Source organism: Narcine bancroftii, chromosome 1 (assembly GCF_036971445.1).
Source record: "Narcine bancroftii isolate sNarBan1 chromosome 1, sNarBan1.hap1, whole genome shotgun sequence".
NCBI classification, from domain to species: domain Eukaryota; kingdom Metazoa; phylum Chordata; class Chondrichthyes; order Torpediniformes; family Narcinidae; genus Narcine; species Narcine bancroftii.
Genome location: NC_091469.1, coordinates 444,563,808 through 444,581,693, shown reverse-complemented (window position 1 = coordinate 444,581,693; position 17,886 = coordinate 444,563,808).

Below are 17,886 nucleotides of genomic sequence, written 5' to 3'. Positions count from 1 at the left end.
CTCCAGGATATTTAAACTCATTTGGCAGAGGGATAGGGACCAGAATGAACAGGCAGAGAATGGAGCAAATTATGGAAAGGTTGATGCAATCTGTAGTGAGTTTGTGAGGAAGGACAGGCAGTGGAGGGAGTATAAATGTAGTCAATTGTCTGGTTTGAAATGTTTATTTCAATGTAAGAAGTATTAGGAAAAAGGGTGACAAACTTAGAGCATGGATCAGTATGTAGAATTATGAAATTAGCATGACTGATGCAAAGACAGGATTGAGTAATGCAGGTATCAGGGTTAAGATGTTTTAAAAAGGATAGGATGAAAGGTAAAAGAGGAAGGGTGATTGCATTACTAGTCAGGGATAGTATCACAGTTGCCAAAAGGAAAGATGTATAGGGATAGTCTACTGTCAGTGTATGTGGAAGTCAGAAACAAGAGGGACCAATCACTTCATTGGAAATTGTATTGTGCTCTCCATAATGTTTGCGCAAAGACACTTTTTTCTTCATTTGCCCCTGTGCTCCATTGTTTTAAATTTGTAATCAAACAATTCACGTGATTAAAGTGCACATTTCAGATTTTATTAAAGGTTATTTGTATACATTTTGGTTTGACTATGTATAAATTACAGCACTTTTTATTTATAATTCCCCAATTTCATGGCTAGTCTGTAGGCCCCCAAATAGTCCTCAGGAAACTGAGGAGCAGATAAGTAGGTGGATTTTGGAATGGTGCAGAAATAACAAGGTTGTTGTTATGGGAGACTTCAACTTCCCAAATATTGACTGGCACCTCTTTACTGCAAGAGAGAAAGATGGGGCAGGATTTGTCTGGTATGTCCAAGAAGGATTCCTGACACACGAGATGGACCAGCTGACAAGAGGCTCTACTAGATCTAGTACTGGATAATGAACCTGGTCAGGTGACAGAGATCTCAGTGAGGAAGAGTTCTGATGAAAGTAACCACAACTCCCTGACCTTCAGCATAGCTAAGGACAAGGATATAAATACCTTCAAGAAGGGTACAGGCTCTGAAACAAGAAGGGTACATACTCTATATCTATGAATGCTGCCAGACCTGCTGAGTTCCTTCATAATTTTTGTGGGTTTTTTTTACGATGGGAGTAGGCAGAATGGTAAACTGTTTAATTGGAAAGGGCTGATTACAATGGGATTAGGCAGAAACTAGGGAGAGTACATCAGGAACAGATGTTCTTTGGGAGGGGGGGAGAGGAAAGCACAAAAGTAATGTGGAGTAATCTTTAGTCAAGTAAAGTTTATCGTCATCTGATTGTAGAAGTACAACTCCTCGATGCAAAACCTGCAGACACACAACCAGACATAATACACATACAAAAAATACATATGCAGGACAAGTATTTCACCTATATAAATAAATATCTAAATATTGATTTATACATACGAGAGTCTCGGGATGATTAGTGTGAAGAATTCTGCTGGTCGTTCAGCATTCTCATTGCCCCTGGGAAGATGCTATTCCTCAGGCTGATGGTGCTGGTTCTGATACTCCTGTATCTTTTCCTGATGGGAGCAGCAGGAAGATACTGTGTGCAGGGTGGAAGGGGTCCTCAATGATTTTGCATACCCTCTTTAAACAACAATCCCAGTAGATTGTGTTGAGGGGGGAGGGAGACTCCATTGATCCTCTATGTCACTCTTGAATTAACCTCCAATCCATTTCTCTGCAGCAACCGTACCACAATGTGATGCAGCCAGCTGGGACACACCTGATAGAGCTGCTATAGAAAGTTGACATAATGATGGCCCGTAGCTTTGCTCGCTTCAGTCTTCTCAGGATGTGCAGTTACTGTTGCACCTTCCTTACAAGTGAAAAGATGTTGAATGTCCACATTACGTCACTAGTTAAGTGAATGCCAATGAATTTTGTGCTCTCCACTCTCTCTACTACAGAGTAATTGATGAGTAGTGGAGGGTGATCATTCTTGGACCTCTTAAAGTCCATGATCATCTCCTTTGTCTTGTCCACATTGAGCCTCAGGTGGTTACTCTTGCACCATTTCATGAGATTTTCCACCTCTTCTTTGTAGTGCGACTCATCATTGTTGCTGATGAGGTCAGCTACTGCTGTGTCACCTGCAAACTTGATGATACTGTTGGAGGTGAATCTGGCGATGCATTTGTGGGTCAGTAGCATGAACAGGAGCGGGATGAGTACATAGCATAGAGGTTCGCCAGAGCTCAACGTGATGATGCTCATTGTTCTGTTGTTGACCCAGATGGACTGTGGTCTTTCCGTTAGGAAGTCCAGAATCCAGTTACAGGAAGGAGTATTGAATCCCAGCATGGGCAGCTTCTCCACCAACCGCTTGGAAATGATCGTATTAAATGGTGTATGAGGCATCGTTTTCCAGGTGGGCCAGGACGGAATATGAGGCATCGTTTTCCAGGTGGGCCAGGACGGAATGAAGCGACAAGGCAATAGCATCTTCTGTGGAATGGTTTCTTTTACAAGCAAATTGAAATGGGTGCAGCATGTCTGGGAGGTGTGCTTTGATGTGTTCCATCATGCGCTCAAAGCATTATATTATGGTACAGGTCAGTGCCACAGGGCAGTAGACATTGAGACCTGTTATTGTTGCCCTCTTGGGTACCAGGATGATGGTGGCTATCTTGAACCCTGCGGGAACAATGGACTGCTGCTGAGGTGTTGAAATGTCTGTGAAGACCTCCGTCAATTGGTCTGCACAGTCCTTCAGATCATTTACATGGGGTTCTAGATAGGTTTGTTCTGCTGAGTCAGGGAAAAGATGGTAGGATAAGGGAACTATGATTGACAAAAGACGTGAGATGTTAAGAGAAAGAAGGAAACATACAGAATGCATTGCCTGGTATGGTAGTGAAGGCTGGTACAATAGGGACATTTAAATTTTCTATGATCTAAGGGCAACAGGGAATAATGGAGAAAATTAAAGGCCAGTGAGCTAAAAATCAATGGTAAAGAAATCAATGGAGAAGATTATTGGGGATTGTATTTACTTACATTTTGAAAAGCATGGACTTAAGAGGGTCATTTCTCATGGGGAAATGATGGCACTGGGGAAGTCATGTCACAAAATGATGAGTTCATAGAGGAGGTGACAAAGGTGAATGAATGTGGATGATGTCTACATGGACGTTAGTAAGGCATTTGAGAAAACACCTCATGATAGACTGATCTGGAAGATTAAGTCACATGGGATGCAATAGGAGATGAGGACTTTCAAACAGATGTTTTGGTGTTCAACAAAAGTATATACCAGTTAAAAACAAAGTAAGGATAGGGAGAAGCAGCCTTGGATAGCTAAGGAAATAAAGGAAGGCAACAAAAATAAATCTTATGTACACAAAATCACCAAGAATGGATGGAAACAGTCAAGATTGGGTAAACTTTAAAAAGCAGCAAAGAACCATGAAGCAAGCAATAAAAGAGGGGAAGATAGATTATGAAAATAAACTAGCACAGTATATAGAAATAGTTTTTATAATTGTATAAAGTTGAAAATGTGGCTAACATTCCCCTTGGAAGATGAGAAGGGGGTTATTATTGGGTTATGTGGAAATGGTCAAGTCTTGAACATCTATTTTCTGTCATTCTTCACAGTAGAGGACATGCCAAAGAGTAATGTTTAAATATGCGATAGGAGGCGAGGTCTCGGTACAATTGCTCTTAATAGAGAGATAGTACTGAGCAAACTAGTGGGTCAAAAGGTGGAATGTATCCTAGGTACTGAAAGAAATGACAGCTTATAGTGGAGATGTTTGTGATAATTTACCAAGATACTCTGGGCTCTGTGGAGGTCGTGGAGGATTGCAAGGCAAAAAATGTCATGCAAGTTAAACAGGAAAGGCTGCAGATGTTGGGGTTGAGAGCAGTGCACAAAAGTGCTGAAAAATCTCAGCCGATCTGTTTCCTGACAAAAGGCTCAGGCCCAAAATGTTGTCTACCATTGGATGCTGTGTGACCGGCTGAGTTTCTCCAGCATTTTGTGCAAGGCAGCAAATGCCACACCACTGTTTAAAAAAGGATGTAGGCGAAAGGCACATAACTCTTGGCCAGTTAGCTCATTGACCATAGTTGAAAATGCTTGAAGCTATCATTAAAGAAGAAATAGCGAAATATCTGGATAGAAATTGTTAGGCAGACAGAGCGTGGACTTTGGAAGGACAGGTTATGTTTGCCAAATTTGCTGAATGCTTTGAGGATATATAACTTCAGAGGATGGAGGGGATATTGTATACTTGAATTTCCAGAAGATGTAAGTGCTGCAGAAAAGACATCCATAAGTTAAGGAATTGCAGGTATTCTATTAGCATGAATAGAGAATTGGTTAACAAATAGAAGTCAAAGAGTTGGGATAAATAAGTGTTTCTCTGGTTGGCAATTATTGATGAGTGGAGTGCTGCAGGATCAGTGATAGACCCACAATTTTAAATTTAAACTTTCATTTCTTTAACTTTAAATTTAGACATACAGCACGGTAACAGGCCATTTTGGCCCACAAGTCTGTGCTGTCCAATTTGCGTCCAATTAACCTATACCCCTGGTATGTTTCGAACAGTGGGAGAAAACCGGAGGACCCAGGGAAAACCCATGTAGCCATGGGGAGAATGTACAAACTCCTTACATACAGCACAGGATTCAAACCCCAGTTCCAATTGCTGCCGCAGTAAAGGCATTACACGAACTGCTTCGCCAACTGTGCCACACTACTATTTACATGAATGATTTGGAAGAGGGGACCAAATATAATGCATCTAAGTTTGCTGATGGCACTCATTTGTGTGGAAAAGCAAATTTCACAGATGATGCGAAGAATCTGCAGAGAGATATGAATGGGTTTAAATGAATGAACATAGCCTCAAAATTTAGGGATTAGATTTAGGATGAATATGAGAAGGAACTTCTTTTCCCAGAGAGTAGTGAATCTGTGAAATTCTCTGCCAAGGAAGCAGTTGAGGGCTGTCTCATTAAATAGATAGATATGAGCCTAGTAGGCACAATTAAATATGTGGATAAGGCAAGCTGATGTGGCAGATCAGCCACAATCTTATCAAATGGCAGTGCAGGCTTTCACCGTGATCGTATTAAGTGATAGTGCAGGTGTGATGGGCCAGATGGCTTACTCCTGCTCCTACTTTCATGTTCTGATGGATCCATAGTGAATTGGTAAGTTGGATGCAATATTGGCTTAGTCATAGCAGACATTGAGGAAGGGTCCCATCAGGTTGTTGTACAGAGCACAAGAGACTGCTGCAGCAAGCTCCAGATTAAGTTTGGCAGCTGAAAATCTCGTATTAGGCAGAAGACTGCTGGCGACTAGTTTGGAACCGTAATTGGCCTCCCAAAGAACATCAGAATGTCGATGGCTTTCTAAGGATTCAGGAATTCAGAACTAGGGGAAGTGCGATCTGGATCAGGGGCCTCTAATTCCGATTGAGCAATGTGTGCAATGGTTACGGAGCTGACAGGGGCACTGAAAAAGGAACCATCAGAGGAGGGGTTAAAAGCATGGCCAATCCGTCTCTGAAGGGACTTTCTTTTGCTTCTCGTAATAATAGCACAGGATTCAGTGCTGGACTAACTTAGCAAAAGTAGCATATGCTACGGGCCTCGCGTTTTTAAGAGCCCTGCGCTCAATGCTTGCAAGCTGTTAATTCCAATTCAGTGATTCTGCACTTGCTCAATACAGGGGTGCAGTTGGAGCTCACATTAATGGATTCAATACCTGATTATTTCCCATGGTGTATGTCACCTTTCACGTTACATTTTAAGGAACGTGGAAAGACCAGGGCTTGATTTGAAATGTAAAAATAGCAATTGTTTCATTGTTCCAACAATGCTCAATAACAATACCTTTGCAGTGGCAAATTATCAAGCTGCCTTGCATGGGGCAGGGAATCCCAGGCAGAACCAGCTGACTCATCTCTGAAATGCAGCCTTTCTGCATTGGAATGAGATAGAGCTAGAGATAGGGACCTATCTTTCCATCCCCTAAAAGATCACAACGAGGTGCCTTCCCAAGATCGTATTATATGGCGAGCTCTCCACTGGCCACCGTGACAGAGGTGCACCAAAGAAAAGGTACAAGGACTGCCTAAAGAAATCTCTTGGTGCCTGCCACATTGACCACCGCCAGTGGGCTGATAACGCCTCAAACCGTGCATCTTGGCGCCTCACAGTTTGGCGGGCAGCAGCCTCCTTTGAAGAAGACCGCAGAGCCCACCTCACTGACAAAAGGCAAAGGAGGAAAAACCCAACACCCAACCCCAACCCACCAATTTTCCCTTGCAACCGCTGCAATCGTGTCTGCCTGTCCCGCATCGGACTGGTCAGCCACAAACGAGCCTGCAGCTGACGTGGACTTTTTACCCCCTCCATAAATCTTCGTCCGCGAAGCCAAGCCAAAGAAAAGAAAAAAAAGAACAAAGAACAAATTCTTCTGCACTTTTTTTAAAATTGTGCAACACATTTTCCCCGCTTTCCTTTAAGAGGCAATCTTTCATCAAAAGACCAAATGCCATTTTAATACATAGACGATTATGCAAATAACAATACATCCTATTAAATACTGATAAGCAGCACAACAGGTTCTTGTTAAAACGTAGGATAATAAAGGCAAGCTAGAACAATTGTTATTTTCAACAAAGCTGAGAAAGTGATTCCCCCCCACTCCACACCCATCCTAAAGACAAAACAGGGCACATGGCACAAATACCCAGCCTCAGCAATCTGCAAGGAAGGCAACGTTATCACTGGTGGATTAAAAGAAGCAGGATGATGACCGAGTTAAATTTTGTTGAAATTCACGCGACGACTGAGGAAATGCAGTTACGCTAGATGTTCATGGGTGGATGATAATGTTCCGTTCAGGAAACAAAATCTTTCAGGTCATGTAGTTAGTAGTTATGAAGAAGGGTTAGCTGAAAATGTCATTAACTAAGAGTAAAGCAATGATGCTTGCTTCCCTTAACAAATCCTGATATTTACCACAAAAGGAAAGAACAGCAGCAAATAAAGGCAGATTAATCTGTAGCTAGATTGCCTTTTAGTGAGAAGATGGCCTTGAAGAGTTAATTAAGAAACAGCCTGTAAAACCAGTCTATTTGCAAGGTAAATCTAGGTCACAAAGCAAGTGTAGACAATTCTGGATTAAATTACAGCCTTATGAATATGCTAATTTAGTTGTGGGTAAAAGGGTTGTTGTAGCAATCTTTCTTCAGATAGCCCTTCTGTAGCCGCCCTAAAAATTAAGCAATCCCCTAAAAGAAAACAAGTTATCTGCCTGCTGCCTGATAAACTTAAAGCATACCCCCTCACTCCACCATTCCAAAAAAGGTAATAGCACATGGTTTGTTATGCTGCCATGTGTAGAATAGACCATGGCAGACTTTCTCCAAGTCACCAGAAAGCCGGAGGACCTATTTCCTCAAGAGCCCCATGTATTGTATCCATTTATAAAATGTGTGAGGCTGCATTTGCAATGAGTTCATCTATCTCCTCTGAATGTAGCTTCCCCTGACATTTGGTGATCTACTTGCCCCTTTTGTTCTCTCTTTTAAAACACTAGATGTTTTAATATTTATGTGTATTTTTAAAATTTAGGGCCCCTTTACAACATATGCTACTGGCCTCACACTAGCTTATTCCAGCCATGGCTGGATTACTTGGCAATTATTTAGCTTTTCAGGACAAACAAAGGAAAGATTTTTGAGTATCTGGTGTACATGACAAATGGAATCCTGAATCTTAATGTTCTTTTCCGCTCTTGAGTTGATCACAGCAGTAGCTAGGTAATTAATTCCTGGGTACTTCAAAATTTATTGGAAGATTAGGAACCTTGGCAATTAAAGGAGAATTAAAAAGCATCTGTTTCTTTTTTGACAGATGTTGCTGAATATGTCTAGCATTTTTTTTTTGTTTTCAGGTTTCTAGCATCTGCAGATTTTCATTTATTGATATATTTTTTTCCCCTGACAGGATGCCTAAAATGTGGAATTCTGACATACAACATTGCTTGAAACAGAATTGGGAATTTCAACTGGCAGGATATATTTCTGAAAATCTCATCAGGTAGTTTTCCTATTCCAACCCCATATCTAAATGTGCATTCCACAGAGAGGAAGTATTTGGATACCATGTAGATGATCAGATTCAAAACAAATCAGTTCCTTACATTTGAAGTGTGAAGTCATTCCTTAAAATTGGAGATGGAGGTAACTCTGAAAAAGTCCAAAGTCAAAGTTCAAATTGATTGACAGTACAATGCTGAGATTATTTTTTCTGTAAACCAGGCAGAATTTCTAATTACTGGTAAATGTGAACTGTATTCAAGAAGAAATAAACATATACAAAAGAAAAAAATGTAAACAAACTGACTGTACAAATATAGAAATAAATATTCATTTATAAATAATGAGCAAAATTTGCTTCTATTATTTTCTGACTGGGATTTGTACATTTCAATCAAGTTAATTACCCTTTTGTTTTAAATTATTGGATGGCCTACAAATTGTTTTGGATAGTTGAGGACAGCTGCTGTTAATATTCTATGAATCTGAGGAATCGATGTCATGCCACTATGCACTTAACCATATTTGGTTTGCATCAAACAATGATTCAATTTTTAAAAATATTTTATAATTTTAAATCATATGGCATTAATTACAATACATTGATACAAACATTATATAATTGAATAAAAAACCCCAACCTCCCTCATCCACCCAACACCCTCTCTCTTCCCCTACCCACATACAAAGAAAGAAGAAAGGAGATCATCATTAAGGACAACAATAATCAACTTTTCAGCTGCGGAGACTGAGACGTCCACCAGAACAGACTAGGAGATTAAATTTTAATACCAAGAATTTTTAAATATGGGCTCCATACTTTTACAAAAAATGATAATTATCCCTCAAATTATACGTTATCTTTTCTTAGGGAAAACAGGATTTTATTTCATCATGCCATCTTTGCATTCCTAAAACTAAATCAGATTTCCAAGTAATAGCCAAACATTTTTTAGAAATAGCCAAAAACAAACATAAAAATTCAATTTGGTGCATAGTCAATCTCAATCCTAAAGCAATTGGCTTACTGTCCCCTAATAAAATTAACATTGGATCAAACAGTAAACTTACTTTTAATACTCGCTCCAAAAACAATTGAACTTGTATCCAAAAATTCCAAGTTGAATGAAAAAAAGTACCTATTTCTTGTCCACATCTAAAACACAAATCTGAATAAATTAATTCAAATTTCTTTAATTTCTGAGGGGTTAAAAACAATTGATGTAAAAAAATTATATTGTACTAATCTATATCTTACATTTATAGCCTTAATCATACTATCCTTACATAAGTTTCTCCAAACATTTTCATCTATCTGTTCATCTATGATTTATGAACATTCAATTTAAGCATTTTATTTTGTAATATCTTACATATCTCAGAAATAAATTTACTTGTTTCTTTCTTAGTAAGCAGTACTGGTACACGATTCTTTATCCGGAACCCTTGGGGTTGGAATTTCGGATTTTTCCGGATTTTGGAAAGCCCACCTGAATTGGGTTGCTGTATCCACCCCCACCCCCTTCCAGTTGCCTGGCTGTCTCCTCCAACTGCGGTCCCTCAGCCGCCTCCCCTGACCACCGGTCCCCACTTGCCAGATTTTGGAGCTTTCCAGATTTTAGATGTCTGGATAAAGGATCGTGTACCTGTAATTCTAAAGCAGATTGTTTAGGTAATTTTAAACTATGGCCTAATTTTTCCAATAAAAAGGTTTTACCTGATAATAACAAAAAAGAGTATTACTAGGAACTAGAAACTTTTCCTTCATTCGATTAAAAGATAAAAACTTCCCTGCTTCAAATCAATCTTCAACTTTTTAAATCCCTAATTGATTCCATATCTTTAAAACTGATTATTTACAGTAAAAGGGAAAATTTTATTTTGATATAGAGGCATTTTCACTGAGATCTTTCCTTTTCCACCTAGCTGATAATCAATTTTATTCTATATTTCAATTAAATGTTTCAAAATTGGTGAATCCTGACCAATTAACAATTTTGAATTCCACTTATAAATAAATTTGGACATAGACTTCTCATCAATTTTATCTAACTTTATATTCGCCCAAATAGAAGATTTATTTAAATTAAACATTGCATTAATAAATTTCAATTGTTCAGCCTTGTAATAATTCTGAAAATGTAGAAATTGTAAGCAGTAGGTGAGGAGAGGAACAGTGGATGGTGAGAGGAGATGGCTGCGAGGTCGAGGACAGTGGTGTGGAGAGCAATGTTGAAGTGGAAGAGGAGAAAGGTGGAAGAAAAGGCCCGTTGAAGGGGTCAGAGGGAGAGGAGAGACTTACTGGAGAGTGCATAGGGCCCACAGTAGAGGCGATGATGGAGGTCTTGGAGGCCAGATTAAAGACTGTTTTAAAGAAACTTTCAAAAGAAATGGGGGAGATAAAGAGGTCAGTGGTAGATCTGACAGGGAGATTCTCTAGTGTGGAGGACAGCATAGAGAAGGTGAAGGATACCATGGAACACCTGGAAAGTCGGAGGGATGTCTGGAACAAGGAAAGGGAGGAAATCCTGGAAACATTAGGTTTGAAAATTTTAACCGAAGAAAAAAATTTTAAAATTGTGGGATTAAAGGAAGGAGTAGAGGGGAATGATTTGATCAAATTTATTAAGGATTGGATAAAGATAGGGGGAGATTTGAGGATAGAATGGGCATGTGGTCTTTTCTTCCCAAGCTGGGTTGAGGGCAATGGCCTTGGTCAGTCCTGGTGAAGTTTGAAAATTTCCAGGACATGGAAAGGGTTCTTCAAGCAGCAGCCAAGAGGGCAAGGATAAGCGGGGAGGTCCAGCTAGGGTTAGTAAGACCCTTTACAGATATCAGCGTGGTGTTGCTGAAGCGAAGAAAACAGTTTGATGAGGTGAAAAGGATCGTTCAAGGCAAGGGGGAAGAATATAGGCTATTATACCCGGCGGGACTAAAGGTGATATTGCCCGGGGGGAACCAAAAGGTTTTACACAGAGGCAAAGGAGGTGATAAGATATGCGAAATCCCTTGAGGCCACCTGGTTGGAAGGGCAATAAGCTGAGGGAGAGGGTTGCTGGTTGGGGGATTATGCATATATATATATTATTGAAAATATACTTATTAAGTTCTGTTGAAAGTGAGATATGATATTTGGGGATGTATATATGAGAGGAATTTGGGTGTGATATGGAAGGGGAGGGAGTAAGAAAGGTGCTATAGGCATGCCTGTGTTTAGTAAGGGAATTGGCATCAACCATAGGGTTAGTGGCACTGGGAGGGATGGGGGATGTTTAAGGGGTCAGAATGTGGAGGAGGAGTTGAACTGGGGAATACATTATATTATCTTCATTTGCAGAACATAGTTTTTTTTCTTAATTTCTTTAGTTTTGGGTAGGTACAGATGTCCTGCAGCCATGTCTTCGTTACTCCAATAACATCATAACCACCAATGTCCATTTGCTGCTCAAGCTCATCCATTTTATTCCTTATACTCCGTGCATTCATATACAATACCTTGAAACTGTACCACCCTGATCTCTCCAATTTGCTATGACACCCTCTCTGAAACTCTCCTATCCCTCTTTGCTCTCTCCAGCTTTGAGATTTCACAGACTATTGGAACTACCCCTATGTTCTCCTTCCTATCCATTTCAAATTCTCTTCCAATTTTTTTAACAATGGCAAATTATTTAGTTTAAGCAAATTACTTATATTTCTACTAATTTTAATTCCTAAGTATTTAATTGCTTCATTTTGCCATTTAAATTTTGTCAATATTTTACATTGAGAGTAATCCATATCCACCATAAGTTTCACTTTTATCAACATTCACTTTATAACCCGATACTAACCCATACTCTTTTAATCTCTCATTTAAAGATATTTCTGGTCTTGTCAAATATACTATAAAATCATCAGCAAATAAACTAATCTTACGTTCTTTATTACCTACTTCAAATCATTTAATTTCATTGTCAGTTCTAATTACTTTTGCTTTTGGTTGATCATACAATGCCTTTATCCAGTTTATAAAAGTATTTGGAATCCCAAAAGCATTAAGTGTCTCAAATTAAAAATCCCATTACAATCAATCAAATGCTTTCTCTGCATCTAATGCTACTGCTACCGTGGGAATCTTCCTATTTTGTGCTATATTTACCAAACTTAAAAATTTAAATATGTTATCTGCTGCTTTTCTATTTTTAATAAAATCAATTTGATCTAAATGTATTAATTTTTGCAAAAATTTAACTTGTTTATTAGCTAATAATTTTGATACAATTTTATAGTCTGTATTCAATAATGATACAAGTCTATATGAAGAAGGTTGTAAACAATCTTCCCTTTTTTCAGAATTACAGTTATTAATGCTGTTTTAAAAGATTCAGGTAGATCATAAACCTCTCATTTGACCTAATACCTCCATCTTAAACTTTTTATAAAATTCTGATGGGAAACCATCTTCACTTGGCGTCTTATTATTCTGTAGAGACATTAGAGTCTCACAAACTTCTTTTTCTGAAAAATTCTTGGACAGTCTTAACTTTTTGATCTCCTTTAACACCAGTAATTTAATTTGTCTCAACTAATCACTTATTTTATTATCATCTCTCCATTGTTCTGAATAAATCTGACAATTCACCATAACATATCTCCCCGCTACATCTTTATTAATATCCAATATTTTACCTGGTAAATTTTTATTAATTAATATTGCTGTACTTCTAGCCTTAGAATTAAAAGATGATGCTATTACTGTTCCTACCCAAAGTCTTTTTAATTTTTGATGTCTTTTTGTGTCAAATGTGTTTCCTGTTTTATTTTTTTTCATATAAACTAATAATTTGTTCTGCTTTATTTGATTCTGAATCCCATTACTATTAATGCTAATAAAATTCAATTTATCAGCCATCTAAACTCTCATAAAATCTAATAACCATCCAAATTTCCATCTCCACTCCTCCTACATCCAAAATATTAACTAAATATTTCATAATACAATTATTAAATTTAGGTGTATTAAAGAGAAAAAAGAAACAATAAAAATGTACCAATCAAAATAGAGGAGGAAATAATAGATACAGCAGGGAGATACGTAATGTTAAAATGTCAGATATATTCAGAACTCTGGAATTTGGTCAATATATATGCACCTAATGAAGAGGATCAAAAGTTTATGCAAGATATTTTTTTGAAGATTGTAGATACGCAGGGGAATATATTGATAGGAGGGGAATTTAACCTTAATTTGGATTCAAAGATGGATAAAACTGGACAAAAGACTAGCAGAAAGAACAAAGTAGCCAAATTTATGGTTAAATCAATGCAGAAAATGCAACTTTTGCATATATGGAGGAGACAACACCCAAAGGAGAAGGAATGCTCATATTATTCGAGTAGACATAAAACATACTCAAGGATTGACCTTTTCCTGTTGTCAGCCCATATCCAAGGGAGAGTTAGGAAAACGGAATATAAAGTGAGATTGTTATCTGATCACTTACCCCTGTTATTAGCAATAGAACTGGAACCACTAAGAACATATAGATGGAGATTAAACTCCATGCTACTTAAAAGACAGGAATTTAGAGAATTCATTGAGTGCCAAATTAAAATGTACTTTGAAATAAATACAGAATCAGTGAAAGACAAATTTATATTATGGGATGCAATGAAAGCCTTCATCAGAGGGCAGATAATAAGTTATGTAACTAAGATGAAGAAGGACTACAATTGGGAAATAGAACAGCTGGAAAGGGAAATAGTAAGTACAGAAAAAGAACTAGCAACAAGGGAAGATACAACAAAAAGAAGAGAATTGGAGGACAAAAAAATAAAATACGAAACACTACAAACGTATAAGGTGGAGAAGAACATAATGAAAATAAAGCAGAAGTATTACGAGCTAGGAGAAAAAATGCACAAAATACTTGCTTGGCAGCTTAAAACAGAACAAGCTAAAAGAACGGTATTGGTATCAAGGAAAAAGGACAAACAAATTACATATATAACCCAACAGAGATCAATGAAAACTTTAAGGAATTCTATGAGCAATTATACCGAACTGAGAACAAAGAGAAAGAAGACAAAATAGATGAGTTTCTAGCTAAAATTGAACTACCGAAATTGCAAGAAGAGGAGCAAAACAAATTGTTAAAACTATTTGAAATAGAGGAAATTCAAGATATATTAAAAAAAGCTACCAAACAATAAAATGCCTGGGGAGGATGGACTCCCAATAGAATTCTATAAAACATTTAAAGAGTTACTAATTCCTCCTCTCCTGGAAGTAATGAACCATACTGAAGTAATGCCAGATTCAAGTAAAACAGCAATAATTACAATAATACCAAAGACGGGGAAAGATCCACCAACACCAGCATCGTATAGACCAATATCTCTACTTAACACAGATTATAAGATAATAACTAAACTATTAGCAAATAGATTGACTGATTGTGTACCAAAAATAGTAAAACTAGATCAAACTGGATTTATTAAGAAAAGATGAACAATGGACAATGTCTGTAAGTTCATTAACTTAATCCATGCAGTACAAGGAAATAAGATGCCAACAGTGGCTGTTGCTTTTGATGCAGAGAAAGCTTTTGACAGGGTAGAATGGAATTATTTATTCAAAGTATTACAGAGGTTCAACCTACCAGAGAAATATATTAATTGATTTAAAGCATTATATAAGGGTCCAAAGACGAAGGTGACAGTAAATAGATATATATTGAACCAATTTAAATTAAGCAGGTCAACTTGGCAGGGATGTCCACTCTCTCCCTCACTGTTCGCTTTAGCAATAGAACCATTGGCAGAACTGATAAGAACAGAAAATAAAATAAAAGGGATAAAAATAAAAGAGAAGGAATATAAAATCAGTCTATTTGCAGATGACATCATAGTATACTTAACAGAACCAGAATTATCAATAAAAGAATTACATAAGAAATTGAAGGAATATGGAGAAATATCGGGGTAAAAGATCAATGCAAATAAAAGTGAAGCAATGCCAATGAATAATGTGGATTTAACAACGTTTAAAAAAGAATCACCATTTAAAAGGCAAACACAAGCAATCTGATACCAAGGTATTAGACTAGATAATAATCTGGGCCATCTATACAAATTAAATTATCAGCCATTAGTGAAGAAATTACAAGATGACTTAGAAAATTGGAAAGATTTACCACTAACACTGATAGGAAAGGTAAATTGCATTAAAATGAATATCTTCCCAAGGATACAATACCTATTTCAATTGTTACCAATGCCCTTAACAGAGAAATTTTTCAATGAGCTAAAGAAAATAATAAAGAAATTCTTATGGAAAGGGGGGAAACCGAGGATAACGCTAGATAAATTAAAAGAATGGTACAAACAAGGGGATTTGCAGCTACCAAACTTTAAGAATTATTATAGAGCAGCACAATTAAAATATCTATCAGATTTTTATCAAACAAGGGAAAAACCAGATTGGACCAGGATAGAGGTAGATAAAATAGGGGAGAAGGTACCAGAACATATACTTTATAAGTGGGATGAAAAACTGGTGCAATATAGAAGTTCACCAGTACTGCACCATCTGCTCAACATTTGGAAGAAGATTCACGTAGAAAGGAAAAAAAACAAATTACCAACTACCAAAATTATTATTGACGCAAAATCAACTAATCCCTTTCACAATAGATAACCTTTCCTTCAGAGAATGGGAGAGAAAAGGGATTAATACAATAGAAAATTGTTTTTTGGGAAATAATTTATTATAATTTGAACAAATGAAATACAAATATGAAATAACTCACGGTATAATGTTTGCATACCACCAACTGAAAACCAACTGAAGGACAAATTGGGAAGCAGACTGAGGTTACCAGAAGGAAGCAGCTTTGAATATGTGATTACAGACACAATGATAATTAAAAGATTTATAACAAACATGTACATCAAGCTGCAAGAGAAAGAAAATGATGAAATAAGCTGTAAACCCAAACAAAAGTGGGAACAAGATATAAACATAAAGGTAAAAAATGAAATATGGGAAAAGCTATGCTCCAGAACTATGAGAAATACAATAAACATGAGGTTACGCATTATACAATATAATTGGTTACACAGGCTATATATCACACCCCAAAAGTTAAATAAATGGGACCCAACAGTATCTGATAGATGTTTTCGTTGTAAGAAGGAAACGGGAACAACAGTACATGCAATTTGGGCATGTGAGAAAGTGAAAAAGTTTTGGGAAGATTTAAATCAGGTATTAAATAAAATCACAAAAAGCAACATACCAAAAAATCCAGAGATCTTTCTTCTAAGTAATATAAGAAGTAAAGAATTAGACCTCAAACTGAATGAAGCGTAAAAGGGTTTATTATGAAAGCCTTAGCTGTAGCAAAAAAAATCTATAATGTCAACCTGGAAATCAGAAGAGAGCCTGAGAGTACAGCAATGCTACATAGAAATGAATAAATGTATTCCATTGGAAAAAATAACATATAATTTAAAAAATAAAGTCACATTATTCAAACAAATTTGCGAACCGTACATGGAGCACAACAGAGAGGGCCTACCGTAGACCTTCACCCCCTAAAATGATAGAATGAGAAGAAGACAAAATGAACTGACCCAATGTGTAAAAGTAGAATGCACAATTTTCTTGTTTATTTTCATTGTGTGAAGACATTGTTTAATGGGTTTATTGTAATGTATATGTTGAACGTTTAATGGGTTTGGAGGGGGTTGGGAAGGAGGGAGGGAAGGGAGGGGGGAAAAAGGAAGAAAATGACACTGTGTATATTCAAGAGGGAAATGTTTGTGTGTATTTTGGTTAATATGGTTCATAGTGTGAAAAATTTTTAAAAAATTTAAAAAAGAAATTACATATAATCTATATGACAATTTTTCTTTTTTTGTTAATAAGTGGTTACCATATTTGGAATATATGCATTTATATATATTTTGATTTATTATATACTTTTAGTTTCTGTTTATATATTTTTAGCGCTCCTTAAGAGAGTTGGCTGATGGGGTGGGAAGAGGGTGGGGATTTAAATTTTTTTTTAGTTGTCTTGTTTTTCTTTATTTTATTATTTTTTTAATATGTATATTCATTAAATTTTCTTTATGGAATGTACTTTGTATTATTATTAATGATTGTTCAAATAAATAAAGTTTAAAAAAGTTGAAGACGATCTCAATACACCAGAAGACAATGCCAAAGCGGAAAGTTCACTTATAGCTGAAAAAGACCAAGCCCAAACATCACGCAATCCATGGGTACAGTTGTAATTAACATTTTTGATGACCCAGCCAACTGGCCAGCATATATAAATCAAAATGTAAGAGATTATTCAACAATGAATGGTCCTCCTATTCCAGTGAACAACTTTCCACAAAATGAAAAGGGATTGTGCTTTTCAAAGTTTCACTGTAAGAGGAAACCTCCAAATGGGGAGTGTGTTGAAAGACCTTGGATTATATACTCTCAGTCTGCTGATAGAATTTATTGCTTTTATTGTAAACATTTTAGTAAGAACACAACCAGTGCATTATCAACAAGTGGATTCAACAACTGGTCTAATCTTCATACAAGGTTGTGTGAGCATGAAAATTCTAAAAACCATTTGGAAGCCACATGGAGTTTCTGGGAGTTACACCAAAGACTTTGTAGCGGACAGACAATTGACAAAGAACTTGAAATAATCATCAATGAACATGCAAAGCACTGGCAGCAAGTATTCAAAAGGCTAGTAGCAATAGCGCAGTTTCTTGCTGAGAGAAATCTAGCATTTAGGGGAACAGAGGAAAAAG